At 38.9% G+C, this 15,888-nt stretch overlaps 1 pseudogene; it reads left to right on the top strand.

Moving 5' to 3' along the window:
* The window catches only part of LOC138930814 (craniofacial development protein 2-like), a 45,816-nt pseudogene extending 30,313 nt beyond the window's left edge, over positions 1-15,503 (top strand).
* Positions 15,504-15,888: the final 385 nt, after the last annotated feature.

Genomic DNA, 15,888 nt, shown 5'->3' on the forward strand with positions numbered 1-15,888 from the left:
TTTTCTTAACCACCTGGGCAAATGGTGATGGCATTTACTGAAATGAGGAAAGACTGAGAGGGAGGCAGATTGGGAGTGAGATTGAATAATTTATTTTGAATTTATGGAATTAGACATGCCTATTGAAGATCCATGCACACAGTTTGCTTGTGTACACACACAGAGAGAAAACATCATAAGAAATGAAGTGTTCAAAGAACTGAAAAAAAATTATTGGGTATATCATTAATATGCATGTAGATCTGTACCAAGAGAAGAGGTTTGAAGAGAACATTGTGCGCCATGCCAAAATTATCAATGAATTCAGATGACTATAAGGAAGAGTATCAGGTTTTATCATCTGAGGTCATGTTCTTTAAAAGAGGTGAAGGTTTGCTGCATCAAACCTAGACTGGCAATTCGTTTCTTATATGATATTATACAGGTTGCAGGATACAGGATGCTTGGGGCTGGTGCACTGGGATGACCCAGAGGGATGGTATGGGGAGGGAGGTGGGAGGGAGGTTCAGGATTGGGAACACGTGTACACCCGTGGTGGATTCATGTTGATGTATGGCAAAACCAATACAATATTGTAAAGTAATTAGCCTCCAATTAAAAAAAAAAGATGAAGGTTTTAATGAAAGTATTCACAGAATAAAGAATAATTCATAGCAATTGTCTACAGGTAATGCCAATGGGAAGTAAAGAATATACCTACCCTAACTTCTGGTCAGGATTAGGTATATAGATATGAGATTTTAAAAGTGAGAGAAAGGATAATAGCCATCATCTGGCTAGATGCATTGGGGGAAGTCCTATTATAGGCAAATGTAAAGCTGATCGGAGTCCTGACATCCTTGGAGCATATAGAAATCAATCGCCAGTCCCAGGTAATAAATGAAAAGTGGCACCCTGCAGAAAACAGACACTCGGTCCTACAGAAGCTAGGATAGCATTCACACTGTCTGCTGCATGCAGACTCAAAAGTGAATGCCTAAAATTAAAAAAATATATATTTAGAATTATAATTGAACATAAGCTGATTTAGGGCTTCCCTGGTGGCTCAGCTGGTAAAGAATCTGCCTACAATGCAGGAAACCCCAGTTCAATTCCTGGGACAGGAAGATCCCCTGGAGAAAGGATAGGCTAAACACTCCAGTATTCTTGGGCTTCCCTGATGGCTCAGAATGTAAAGAATTGCCTGCAATGTGGGAAACCTAGGTTCAACCCTGGGTTGGGAAGATTCCCTGGAGGAAGGCATGGCAACCCACTCCAGTATTCTTGCCTAGAGAATCCCCATGAACAGAGGAACCTGGCAGGCTACAGCCCACGGGGTTGTGAAGAGTCAGACATGACTAAGTAAGTAAGCACACACTTACACACATGAGCTGATTTAAAGAAAAGTATTACAAAGTGCATTAGGGAAAAAGATTAAAAGTCTAGAGTAGAAGTTGGATTTTAAAAAATACAATATTAACAAAAAAAAGTCACAAAAGTTATATATATATATATATATATATATGATTTTTGCTTTAAAAAGTAGGGTGTCTCTTTTCTTTTTGCAAAGTAATAGTAGGTTATAAAAATGAAAATTAAAGGACTAACAGTGGACTTAAAATTAAAAAAAATAAAGAATGATGGTAAAAATAGTAAAAATATATCTAGGACTTTCTCTGGTGTTGTTGTGGGCAGTGCGGGGTCAGTTCATTTTCGGATAGTTCCTTTATCCGGCTTATATTTCTCAAGATCTATAGGCCCCTTCCTATGTAGTTGGTACTAACTACAGGGTTTTAGTCTATTGCACCTGTCACTTCCAAGGAGGTTCCCTCTGTTTTAGCTTCTTCTGTTTGCTGGTCTCTTCAGTGTCTATTTTCTACCCTTACAGAAGGGGACGGTGGTGGACAAGTTTTTAGGCTCACTTGTTCAGTCGTGCTGTGGGGAGGAAGGGACGCTGCAAACAAATAACACTGGCGTGTGCTCTCAGTGTCTCGGCCACACTGGGTTTGTCCCTGCTCATGGCGTGTGTGCTTTCCCTGTCTACACTGCTTAGGCTCTAGGTTGCTCTGCTGGGAACTGTCTGAGGCCAGCCCTGGGTTGTATGCACTTCCCAGGTCTAAGCCGCTCAGGTTCAGGTACTCGTGTAGTCCTCAGAGGCGCAGACTCAGTTGGGCCTGCGTTTTGTGCCCTTCCCAAGTCTGAGTGGCTCAGGTAACCAGGTGTTTGGTGAGTGCGGTCTCTGCAACTTATCGCCTCCCCTGGCTCTGCCGCTCAGTTTTCTGGATATTCAACTGGCGCACCTTCTCAGGCAGATGTTGACCATTCAGAATCCCAAGAAGTCTTGGTTAGCCACAAAGCCTGCTTGCAGTTTGGTAGATAATGCCTCTCTGGGGCCTCGATTGCCCACTTCTGGCTCTGGCTGCACTCTCCTGCCTGTCACCAGAGGGGGATAGGCTGGTCTGCATCTGGCTAGCTCTGCTCAGTCCTTTGTTCTTTGAGTGGGCCTGGCAGTGTCTTAGGTTATGGCTTTTCATGTGGTAGCTATCCCACAGTCTTGTTTACTAGCCCAAGTTAGTTCCCTCAGATTGCCCTCGGGGCATTCAGGCCCGGTCCTTACCCTAAGCAATGCAGCCCGTGTGCGTGTCTCCCTGCCCAGCCCCCGCTTGCTAGTGGTGGATGCAGGCCTCTGCACTTCTCTGCTAGGGGAGTTACCGTTGGGCACATAATCTGTGGGTTTTAGTTATTTATTTATTTTTCCTCCCGATTTTGTTGTCCTCTGTGGTTCCAAGGCTTGCCACAGACTTGGCAGTGAGAGTGTTTCCTGGTGTTTGGAAACTTCTCTCTTTTTAAAGACTCCCCAGGATGGAGCTCTGTCCCTACCTCTTCTGCCTCTCTTTTTGTGTTTTATATTTTTTCCTACCTCCTTTCGAAGACAATGGGCTGCTTTTCTGGGTGCCTGATGTCCTCTGCCGGCATTCAGAAGTTGTTCTGTGGAATTTACTCAGCGTTCGAATGTTCTTTTGATGAATCTGTGGGGGAGAAAGTTGTCTCCCCATCCTATTCCTCTGCCATCTTAGGACCGCCTCCTCTAATTTATTTTTATTTATGTTGCTTCAGTTATTTTTAGCTAGGAATTTGGTGTGAGGAGGAAAGAAGCCAAAATGATGAATGCTCACATCTTGTTCTGACATGAAAGCTAAAGTCTGTCACTTAATGAATGCTTGTTACAGATTTTTGATAGATATATTTTATAAATTTGTGGAATATCTAGATTCTAAGAGTTTTTGTTACAAACATGTTTGATTTATTGAAATTTTTTTCTGCCTTCATTTATATCATCATGTAGCTTTTCTTATTTAATCTCTTAAAGGTGAATCAGTTGATCTGCTTCATCTTACAGCATCTTTTCATTCCTGATAAAAACTACTTAGCCATGACATGTATTATGTACTACTGGATTCAGTCTGTTAGTATCTTATTTTAGCTTTCTGTGTCATTGCCTGTAAGTCTACAACATTTCTTCTTCCTCCTAAAATAAAACTCATCATACTTCAAAGACTTCCAGATTAATACAATAAGGTTTTCCTCCATTTTAGTGAAGCTGGAATTTCTTTAATTTTAACTGAAACAACTTTGATAAAGATGGATTTTTCTATTCCTTAGTTCATATTTTCTAAATCTTCTTAAGCCATTTTTGATAGCTGACATGGTCCATTTCAAATTTTCCCAAATTTATGATGATAAAACTATCCATATTATTTTTATTATTATAAAAGTCCATTTAATTATGGTTCTTCTCATGTATATGATTATTTTCTACTGAATATTTTTGCAAGTCGTTTGTCTATTTTACTAATTTTCAAGGTGTGTTGAAGCTTTCTAATATATATTTGTTATAATTCCCTCTCAATATTCCTCTAGTTTTGTGGGTTTCCTCTGTTATTCTTGTTGTAACATATAGAGTGAAACAACTAGCCCATAAATTTTTAATCTTTTTTTCATTTTCTAATATATGCATTTTTTACCCATACTTTTTTACACAGTACTATTTTGGTTGCCTACCAGTAATTTTTGATCTGTAATATATTCCTTGCCTTTTATTTCTAAGTATTACATAATTTCCATAGTACTTTCTTTCTGACTCATTTGTATATTAATGTTCCCAAAGTATTTATATTTTTATTATAGATTGATGTATCCATTATTACTTTCTTATTTTATTACACTGTACTCAGGGATTGTGGTCTGTATGTTTTAGATTCTTTACTATTCATTAAAAAATTCCTTTGGGACATAGTAGACAATAAATATTTCATATGTGTTTGAAAAGAATGCATTCTATATATGATGCTTACAACAAACTTGCTAAATCTGTGATTCATCTTCAATATCCCCAGTAATTTTGTACCTTTCTGATTTGTCAGTTTCTGAGAGATGTTAAGACCTCCCTCAGTCATTGTGGATTTTTTCATTTCCATGGAAATAAATGGGTAGTTCATCCATGTCTTGCTGTTTTGTCTGTGAAGTGATTTACTTGGTTGAAGGCAAATTGTGTGAGCTATTATCATTGTCTAAGGCACCTCATATGTTCCATACCATGGGTTAAATTGTGTCTCCCAAAAATGAATTTGTCGAAGTCACAAAGCTTATTCATCTCTGAAGGTGAAATCAAACATGACAACACCTTGATCATGGACTTCTAGTTTCCAGAACTGTGAGAAAATACAATTCTGTTGTTAAAGCCATCCAGTCTTTTGTTATGACATCTCTAGCAAACCAATGTAAGCTTTAAGAGGAAGAATGAGTGTGGATGGTAAGTCCAAATCAAAATCTATATTTATGGGCAAAGTCTTGCCCCTTCCACAATAGAAGAAGTACAATACATCAACTTTAACCTATGACCAGGTAGTTTGTTAATTCCTAATCAGGTAACCAAGAGTGGTTGTTCCTGCTGGAATATTGGTTAATATATGGTGGTATGTACTATGTCTGCTTAGGTGAAAGATATCCCATGTTGTTAAGATTATATTTATCCTTTAATCTAACCAGTATTGATACTTTTCATGTGAGACCACTGAATTAGATAAGGAAAACCCATGAAACATTAACAAAAATCATTAATATCCCAAAGGAATTCTCAGTATTTTATTTTCCTAGAAGGAAAGATGGTCTCTTCTAAGATTCTATATTGATTGCAAAGTAGCAGACATTGTTCTTGTTGGATAATCAGGAACTTGGAAGGAACAAATGGGTGGATTAAAGAAAAAAAATGCTGAGAAACAGATATGCAAATGAACATCAAGCAATATGTCCAGAGCCTGAGAAAATTCTTTTCTAATATAAACGTTCTGCTGGTTAGACTGCTCTCCTTTCTACACCCTGGGATTTACGGGCTCTATTGTCCTTCAGGATAATTTCAAGATGGGGCTATAACTTCCTAGAGTTCAGTTTTGAATGATGCTGGAATATTGCACAAACATATCTGTGAACCAGGCTCAAATGCTTATTTTTAATTCTCATTGGTAATTACCAGTAATAACTGGTAATATGAAAATCTTCATGAGACCACAAATGTCAGTTGGGGGAGAGACATAATTACAGTGTAAGTAAGGTTAGGGACCAGATATCAAATTGGCAACATCCACTGGATCATCAAAAAAGCAAGAGAGTTCCAGAGAAACATCTTCTTCTGCTTTATTGACTATGCCAAAGCATTTGACTGTGTAGACCACAACAAATACTGGAAAATTCTTAAAGAGATGGGAATACCAGACCACTTGACCTGTCTTTTGAGAAATCTGTATGCAGATCAGGAAGCAACAGTTAGAACTGGACATGGAAAAACAGACTGTTTCCAAATTGGGAAAGGAGTACGTAAGGCTGTATATTGTCACCCTGCTTATTTAACTTTTATGCAGAGTACATCATGAGAAATGCTGGACTGGATGAAGCACAAGCTGGAATCAAGATTGCCAGGACAAACGTCAATAACCTCAGATATGCAGATGACAACACCCTTATGGCAGAAAGTGAAGAACTGAAGAGCCTCTTGATGAAAGTGAAAGAAGAGAGTGAAAAAGTGGGCTTGAGGCTCAACATTCAGAAAACTAAGATCATGGCATCTGGTCCCATCACTTCATGGCAAATAGGTGGGGAAACAGTGGAAACAGCAACAGACTTTATTTCTTGGGCTCCAAATTCACTGTAGATGGTGACTGCAGCCAAGAAATTAAAAGACACTTGCTCCTTGGAAGAAAAGTTCTGACCAACCTAGAGAGCAAGGCAAAACCTCTGCTTTTAGAAAACAAAGACAATACTTTGCCAACAAAGTCCATTTAGTCAAACCTGTGGTTTTCCCAGTGGTCATGTAGAGATGTGACAGTTGGACCATAAAGAAGGCTGAGCGCCGAAGAATAGAAGCTTTTCAACTGTGGTGTTGAAGACTCTTGAGAGTCCCTTGGACTGCAATGAGATCCAACCAGTCAATCCCAAAGGAAATCAGTTCTGAATATTCATTGAAAATACTAATGCTAAAGCTGAAACTCCAATACTTTGGCCACCTGATGCGAAGAACTGACTCATTGGAAAAGACCCTGATGCTGGGAAAGACTGAAGGCAGGAGGAGAAGGGTTTGACAGAGGACGAGGTCGTTGGCCAGCATCACTGACTCAATGGACATGAGTTTGAGTAAGCTCTGGGAGTTGGTGATGGACAAGGAAGCCTGGCACGCTGCAGTCCATGGGGTTGCAAAGAGTTGGACTCGACTGAGCGACTGAACTGAACTGAACAGGGACTCATCCGTTGCTTCTCAAAAGTTGTTTTTAAGAGGTAGTATGGCTTTGTTCTAAAATCTGATTGTTTCCAATGTTATATGCCATAATTGAGTTTATCACAGGTTCCATAGAGTATGCAAATATGCTAGTGACATTTTCATCACATTAGGATATGTCAAGTCATAATGGCAACTGGAAGCAACTTTCTCTTTTCTGGTTCTATATCCAGAATTCACGCTAAGTTGCTTCAGTTGTATCTGGCTCTTTGTGACACTATGGATTGTATCCCGCCAGGCTCCTCTGTCCATGGGATTCTCCAGGCAAGAGTACTGGAATGGGTTGCCATTTCCTACTCTAGGGGATCTTCCTGATCTAGGGATTGAACCTGTGTCTCTTATGTTTCCTGCGTTGGTAGGCAGGTTCTTTACCACTAGTGCCACCTGGGAAACTCCTTCTCTGGTTCCCGCCTCCCCAGATTTTGACAGCATAAAAATGCAGTGTTACCTACAAAGAATGAAGAGGCTTATGCATTGCTATACAGCTTTCTTAGGGTCATAAGGTCCTTTTTTACCAGGAAAGAGATTGTCTTGACATACCTTCAGATTAGTGGGTTCCTGGGTTTTTTTCTCTGTTTTCTTGAGACTCATTTTCTAAATAATGCACGTTTCCCCCAAGTCATTCAGGGAGGCTGCTAGTGTCTGTTTTCCTTTGTCTTCTCAGTAAGATATTAACAATGTAAGTGGGTAACATGGGTGTCCTACAGGATGGAAAAGGCAGTTAAGATTCTTCTGAACTAGGCATATAGAGAAAAATGTACCATTAGCAGTTTTGATTTGCTTTAGTAAGGGGATCACATCTTGAACTGCTGCTTCAAAACCTCTATTTGGTTAAGTTTACCAACATCCAATGCTATTATCCAAGACCTGTTGGACTACTTATTATATGCATCAATAGGCTTAAATATTTCAAGTCATTCATAATGGCAAATATCTCTGCAGTTTCCCTAAGGGAATACACAGTTGAATAGGTAGCCCTTACTTTGCTCAATAGTCAGGAAGCCAAAATGGAATTCTACCATTTGTTGAAGGTATATAGCCTAAATAAACTCAGAAACAAAAGAAACTACAATATGCATTTGTTGTTATATGGTCAAATATGTACATATTCAACTGAGAATTCCAATTATCATTGGACTCGTATGGTCTCGTCCTGACTCATAAATTAAAACTATGCAGTAGGTCCTCACTGTCTATATGTAATTCAAGAAGTGTATTCATTATAACTATGATGTCATACTAATTGGACTGCATGAACAAGAAGTACCTAGCCAATTGGAAATCTTTATTTTTATCATACTCTTTAAAGAGGGGGAGATACATCCAAGAATTTTAAGGAGCTGGACCTATCAGTAAAAATTTAGAGGCTCAGTGATCAGGAGCATTTCAATATATGTCATCTGCTATGGGATGAATTGTGTCCCCCGCACCAATCTATATATTGGAACTATAAACTCCAGGCCTTCAGAATATGAGTGTATTTGGTGTTAGACTCTTAGAAGGCATAATTAAGTTAAATTGGGGCCATCAGGGTGGGCCCAAAGCCAATCTGGCAGGTATCCTAGGAGGAAATCTGGACACAGATACACAGAGAAGCAGCAGGGGTTTGCATGCACAAAAGAAAGACCAAGTGAAAACACCAAGAAGGCAGCCATCTCTGGGTCAAGGAGAGGGGCCTTAGGGAAAAACAAACAAACTAAGCTTCTGATACATCTGCCTTTTAACCTCGAGAACTGTGAGAAAATATATTTCTGTTGTTTATGCCATTCAGCCTGTGGTATTTCCTTACAGCAGCCCAAGGAAGCAAATACACTATCCAAAGTCAAGCATAAACTACTGCAATGTGCACCCTCCATGAACAAGGAAATATAATGCCTGATAGGCCTCTTCATGTTCTCTTAGTAGCATGTTCTATACCTGGGAAAACTGTTTCAACCCATGTGCCGGGTAACCCTGAAGTCAGCGAGCTTTGAGCTGGACCCAGAACAGGTAAGGGATCTGTATCAGGTCCAAGCTGTGATGCAAGTGCATCTACCACTTGGGACTTATGATTTGGTGGACATACGCTGTTGGAGACATTGAAGTGAAGTGAAGTCGCTCAGTCGTGCAAAAAGATGCCATGTGGAACTTGCTCAAAGACCCAGTGTGAGAGTCACAAAATCAGCTCAGATATTCTGGAACAGGATCAGAATTTAGTTGCATGAGATTCCATACAAAATTGTGTCCAATCAGAAGACTTACTTTATAGCAAAGGACCAGGAGTGGTCACCCTCTAATAGCTGCAAGTTTCCTAAACAGTGGAACAACTTCTTAAAAGACACAACTTAAATGCCAATACACAACTGACTCCCCTATATAAGAATAAGGTGCCATCCTCAAGACAGTCTATATCTTGAATCAAATATATTTATATAATACTAGTCATCTGTATGATGAAGAATACATGGGTCTGGAAACCAAGGAGTTCTTACCATCAGTCCTAGAGACTCAGTTGTAAAAATATGCACAGCCTGGTCCCTGCAACTCTGGGTTTTGCACATTTTGAGGCCCTCAGTTCTAAGTTATGAACATTTCTGCTTGGGGCCACAGAAGGAGTACTTGGTACTTCATTTCCACATTGTAATATTAAATGCAGTAATCTAGGCCTGTAAAGGAAATTGTGACAAATAGCTGAAACTCATCACAAATCACGGTTTGCATCGTGCCGCCAGGTAAGTCATCAATACTAGTAGAGTTTCAGAGAGGATTCTAGAATCAAGGGTGGAGGAGGAAACAATAAGTATCAGCTGTGACCTTGAGACCATCTGGGGCATTGGTCATTGTTTATCCCACCAACCTTCTTTGAAGCTTCCTCCAGGAAGAGAAGTCCACCAGAATCCTGGAGGAGCTGTGTGTGAAACCTGTGTGAAGTGAGCCTAAGCAGCACGAGGGGTAGACTATGATGGTTATGACTGGGATACTTGTAGATCCTTCTTTGAGGAAGGACTTGTTGATCCCACTACCATACAAACATCCTTCAGTTGTCCAGCCCTTCTGAGACCCGTAAGCTGCAGAGATCTGCCTCACCAGGGTCATGTCCCTTCCCAGGACGGCCCATATTCAATGAGTGATTAAAGCAGAAGTATGCCAGTCTTGTCATCTTGGTACAACTTGAGTCAATCTGAATGGCTATTCTAAGTCTAGAACTTCTCATGGAGTTGCCTAAGATTGGGCTGTATCTTTGCAAGCCCAGTTTTGCTTCCTTCTTCTATAGTTTTCAAGTATTGATCCAAAAGTCACCATAAAAACCATTGTGTATATCCATCTCCAAGTTGGCTTTTGTAGAACCCAATGTCCAATAATTGCTTAACAATTGTGAAGGGAAGGGCATTTAGGGAAAATAGTAAGTTTTGCTTGCAAGGGATAAAATGACTTCTTCAGGCATGTAAACTATACTTCTAAGAAATTCTGAGCATTTTTGGAGTTATCTCTTTTTTCTGTATCCAACCATGTGTCACCATTCTCTTAGGATATTACACTTTCCTAATCACTGTGATAGCTTTGTCAATTGAGTGGTCCCGGCAAAGATTGCATCCATCTTTGTGTTTGGTTTATAGAAATCTTAGCTCTAAGGTATTAAAATAAAAAGAAGTTTGACCAAGGAATCCAATAACAGTCCTGAGTTGTATTACATGTCTGAGGGAAGACTTTGCGATGTGAGATTTATTTGATTCTTTCAGAAATAATCATCTGAGCCCATTCCATTTAAAGTAGTTTCTAGCACCAATTACCTGACTTTCCAGAGCTTGACTTTTAGTGGTCTCAATCCCCAGGATACCTCACGTATACTTCATTAGGTTCATCTATACTCCATGAGATAGTCTGCTAATTTACCATTCTTGAACTTGAATGAGCATCTTACTGACTTACATTTAATCACAGCACAATAAACTATTGTAGATATATTTTCTGGGGTCTGCTTCCTGGAGACATGATATTAAGCTATAAACATTAATTTAGGATAATTTAAAAGGAACAAAAGAAATTTATTGGAAAACAAGAATAATTCAAATACTTAGAAGTGGGGTAGAACAAACAACCCCCAGGAAAGACAAAATCCAGAGCAGCTCTGAAATATGTCAGTAACGGGAATTCATAAATCATCTTGAAATCTGTCCTAAGAACTTCTCCCTGGTGATTCTGAATTAGCAAATCTTGAATATGACTTAAGGTTTTATGTTTTTTTTCACAAGGACTGACTAAGAGTATCGCACACAGTAACTTGGCCTCAATCACCGCTGTTCCTTTGTGTTTATAACCACATTTAAAAATTCCAAACTACCTTGAACTAAAAAGATTCTGCACAGAAAAAGAAAACATCCCAAAATACAAAGACTATCTACAGAATGGGAGAAAATATTTGCAAATCATGTTTATGATAAGGGGTTAATCCATAAAATATATAAAGAGCTCATACAATCCAGTAGGAAAAAACAACCTGAGTAAGAAATGGGCAAATTTCTTTATCCATTCCTCCATCAATAAACATTTAGGTTGCTCCCATGTCCTGGCTCTTATAAATACTGGGGCTATGAACACTGGATTGCCATGTATCTTTTTGAATTACAATTTTCTCCGTATGCCCAGTAGTGGGAATGCTGGATTATATGGTAACTCCTGAACCAATTCATATTCCCACAAACAGTGTTGGAGGGTTCCCTTTTTCCACACCCTTTCCAGCATTTACTGTTTGTAGACTTTTTGATGATGGCCATTTTGACAGATGTGAGGTGGCACCTCATTGCAATTTTTATTTCCATTTCTCCAATAACTAGTGATGGTGGGCATCTTTTTGTGTGTTTGTTGGCCATCTGTATTCCCTCTTTGGAGAAATGTCTATTTAGATTTTCTGCCTATTTTTCAATTGGGTTGGGTTTTGTTGTTGTTGTTATTGAATTGTATGAGTTGTTTGCATACTTTGGAAATTAAGCTCTTGTCGGTCGCTTCATTTGCAAGTATTTTCTCCAATTCTGTGGACATGGAAGCAACCTAAATGCCCATCAATGGAGGAATGGATAGAGAAGATGGGGTGTTTGTATATGTATCAATAGAATATTACTCAGCGATAAAAAGAACAAAAATGCCGCTTGCAGTGAGGCAGATGAACCTAGAGATATTCATACTGAGTGAAGTCAGACAGAAATATATATATATCATATGACATTGCTTATATGTGACATACAAATAAATGGTACAAATGAACCTATTTACAAAACAGAAATAGAGTCACAGAGGTAGAAAAATAAACTTATGATTATCAAGAAGATGTGGGAGAAGGATAAGTTAGGAGGTTGGGATTGATATACACACACTCAGTCAGTTCAGTCAGTCAGTTCAGTCACTCAGTCGTGTCCGACTCTGCGACCCCATGAATCGCAGCACACCAGGCCTCCCTGTCCATTACCAACTTCCGGAGTCCACCCAAACCCATGTCCATTGAGTCAGTGATGCCATCCAGCCATCTCATCCTCTGTCCTCCCCTTCTCCTCCTGTCCCCAATCCCTCCCAGCATCAGAGTCTTTTCCAATGAGTTAACTCTTCACATGAGGTGGCCAAAGTACTGGAGTTTCAGCTTCAGCATCATTCCCTCCAAAGAAATCCCAGGGCTGATATCCTTCAGAATGGACTGGTTGGATCTTCTTGTAGTCCAAGGGACTCTCAAGAGTCTTCTCCAACACCACAGTTCAAAAGCATCAATTCTTCGGCTTCTAATTTATAAAATAGATAACTAATAAGGACCTACTGTATAGCACAGGGAACTCTATTCAATACTCTGTAATGACCTATATGGGAGTAGAATCTTAAAAAGAGGGGATATATGTATATGTATTACTATAACTGATTCACTTTGAAGTACAGCAGAAACTACACACACTGTAACTCAACTATATTCCAATAAAAATTAAATAAAAATTGGGCAGAGAATTTGAATACAATTTTTCCAAAGAACACATACAGGTGGCCAACAGGTACATAAAAAGGTGTTCAATATCACTAATCATTAAGGAAATGCAAATCACACCATAGTAAAATATTACCTCACACCTGTTAAAATGACAAATAGCAAAAGGACAAGAAATAAAGTATAGGTTAGAATGCAGAGAAAAGAGAATACTTGTGTGCTGTCAGTGGGAATATAAACCGGTGTCACTGTTATGGAAAACTATGGATTTGCCTTGAAAAATTATGAAATGAATCGCCAGTCCAGGTTCCACTCACGATACTGGATGCTTGGGGCTGGTGCACTGGGATGACCCAGAGGGATGGTATGGGGAGGGAGGGGGGTTCAGAATGGGAAACACTTGTATACCTGTGGCTGATTCATGTTGATGTATGGCAAAACCAATACAATATTGTAAAGTAATTAGCCTCCAATTAAAATAAATAAATTTATATAAAAAAGAAAAAAATTAAAAATTAAAAATAGAACTGCCATATGAGCCAACAAATCTGCTTCTGTGTATTTATACAAAGGAAGTTAAAGTGCTAACTCAAAATGATATCTGTACCACCATGTTCATTGCAGCATAATTTACAATAGCCAGTAAATAGAAATGACAAAGGTCAATCGATGGATGAATGGATAAAGAAAATGTGCTGTATATATATACATATATATATATAAACATATATATAGACACTTGTATCTCCTTATGTTGAGCACTTATAAAAAAGAAAAAAAAAACATGAGTGCTAGATATATTGACACATGGATGACACATGGACACATGTAGGTACAGCCATAATACATTAATTTTTTTAAAATGAGGGATAGTTTGTATAGGATCTTTATAAAATAAAAACATAACATACAACAGAAAGAACAGACCTATGAGTTTATATGCTTACATGATTCTTCTAGTAATCACACAAAACTTGCATTTCTCCCCAATGAGGATACCTTTGTCATTTTGACTATATTAATGATGATTTTACTTATTAAGCCAAATATCACCAAAAATGTAATTAAGAAAGTAAAAGTTACCTGAAATTTTACTACCCTGAGAAATGTATTAGCATTGTAGCAGTACCTAACATGTTAGACACAAACACATATCCATAATTTCCTCTAAATGGAAAAAGTTCTTTAAAAATTTAAATTAGGCAATTAAAGTCTTTTAGATGACTGGTAGTTCTAGATGTATAATTCTTTCATAAGCAAGGGAGAAAGAGAGACAAAGAAGAAAAGAGAGAGGGAAAAAAAGAGATAATTTCATTTCTCAGTTATCAATATTTATAATAATCCTTTCTTATTTGAGCTATTATTGCATACCCTCTAGGATCTCCAAAATAATGTCAAATTACAATATTCTTGGCAGGGATTCCTGTCATGTTTTCTATTTTAATGGAACTGAATTTTGCATTTCACATTTTATGATGACAGCATTTTCTTGAGGATGACTTGTTTTTACTCTTTTGATAGGTTTACTTATATTTTTGGATATTTTATAAGACTATGCTGAAATTTCTCATATTTTACATTGATTTATGTTATCAGTTTAGTGAATTATGTTATTTCTTGATAGTATCAGCCAGTGTTCTCCAGAGAAACATTACCATTAAGGAGCATGTATACATATACATATATATGTACGTGTGTGTGTGATCTGTTTGTCACAGATCATAAGTCTGACCATTTCTCTTTCTAGGAAAGATGACCATTCAGGTACACTGCTCAGAGTTCTGCCCACAGGTGGACTTCCTGTCACCACTTCCTTCAGGGTTGTCCCAGAAACAGGTTGTAGAGCTACATCTGTCCACATGCAGGTATTGCTTGCATATCATACAGAATAAACCGTAAACTAGGTTCAGGGTTTCCTTTTCTCTGTCAACAGACTGCAGGGAACATCCTGTGAGGGCATAGGTGTAGGCTGGGAGAAAGGACATAGTATAATAGGAGTAGGGACCACTCTTTCATGTAACTTACTTGTGCCTTCACTGGTTGCTCTAGCCCAATCATGTAGACACATATCACTTGCATTTAATGATGGAGCGCTGCTGCTCATGCCTGACTCTATGGCTGGTGGGCAACTGGGGCTTCATGGAAACTTGGTGGCCAATAGTTAAGCATTCATTGTCTACTAGTGCCTAATAGCAGGCCAGGATCTGTTTCACAAAAGTGAAGTCCTTTCCTACAGAGGGTGGTAGGGCTTTCCTTAAATTCCAAAGGGCCTGAATTGAGAGTCACCTAAAGTGGCCTGCCAGAAGCTCCAAAAAGCACCCCTGTCTGGCACTGTGTCTGTGAGATCACATGAACAAAGCAGCAGAGTAGTTCTGCACAGTAACCTGGACCTCTTGCTGAGCTTTTGTTGTTGTTCTAGTCCCAATCCTAGTACCTTTTTGGATCACTTGGTAAGTGGACTGGAGTAACGGGGGAGGAGAAGGGCATGATAGAGGATGAGATGTTTGGATGGCATCACCAACTCATTGCAAAGAGTCGGATAGGACTGAGTAACTGGACTGAACTGAACTGAAGATGCCTGAATGAGGAATATGTTGCCTCCAAAATCCACTACGCACTGTGCCTTCGTTTTTTTGTTTTTTGTTTTTTTTTTGGTTGTAGGAGGGGCAAGATGCATCAACTTATTGTTCACCTAAGAAGAGATATCTCAATATGCCCCACACCAAGGGACTCCTAGAAATTTCACTGAGATAAAAGGTCTCTGAACTTTTACTGAATGTATTTTCCATTCTCTGACATACAAGCGTCTTACAAATAAATAGAGTGTAGGTTCTATTTCTTGGTCACTAGGTCCAATCAGCATGTCATCAGTATAATAGACCAGGGTGAAGAAAAAAGGTGATCAAGATTCCTGCAAACTTAATTACAGCCTAGTCCTGGAGAGCTGCTGTATTCCTAAGGTAAGACAGTAAAAGTGTGTTACTAGCATATTGCTTCTGGGGTTCCTTATTGACGGAGATAGGAAAAGGCCAATTGCCAGATCAATAACTGCATACCAAGTACCAGGGGATGTGTTAATTCACTCAAGCAATGAAATCACATCTGGTATAGGGGCTATAATTGGAGTTACCACTTGGTT

This window comes from Ovis canadensis, chromosome X, assembly GCF_042477335.2.
Source record: "Ovis canadensis isolate MfBH-ARS-UI-01 breed Bighorn chromosome X, ARS-UI_OviCan_v2, whole genome shotgun sequence".
Lineage (NCBI taxonomy): Eukaryota > Metazoa > Chordata > Mammalia > Artiodactyla > Bovidae > Ovis > Ovis canadensis.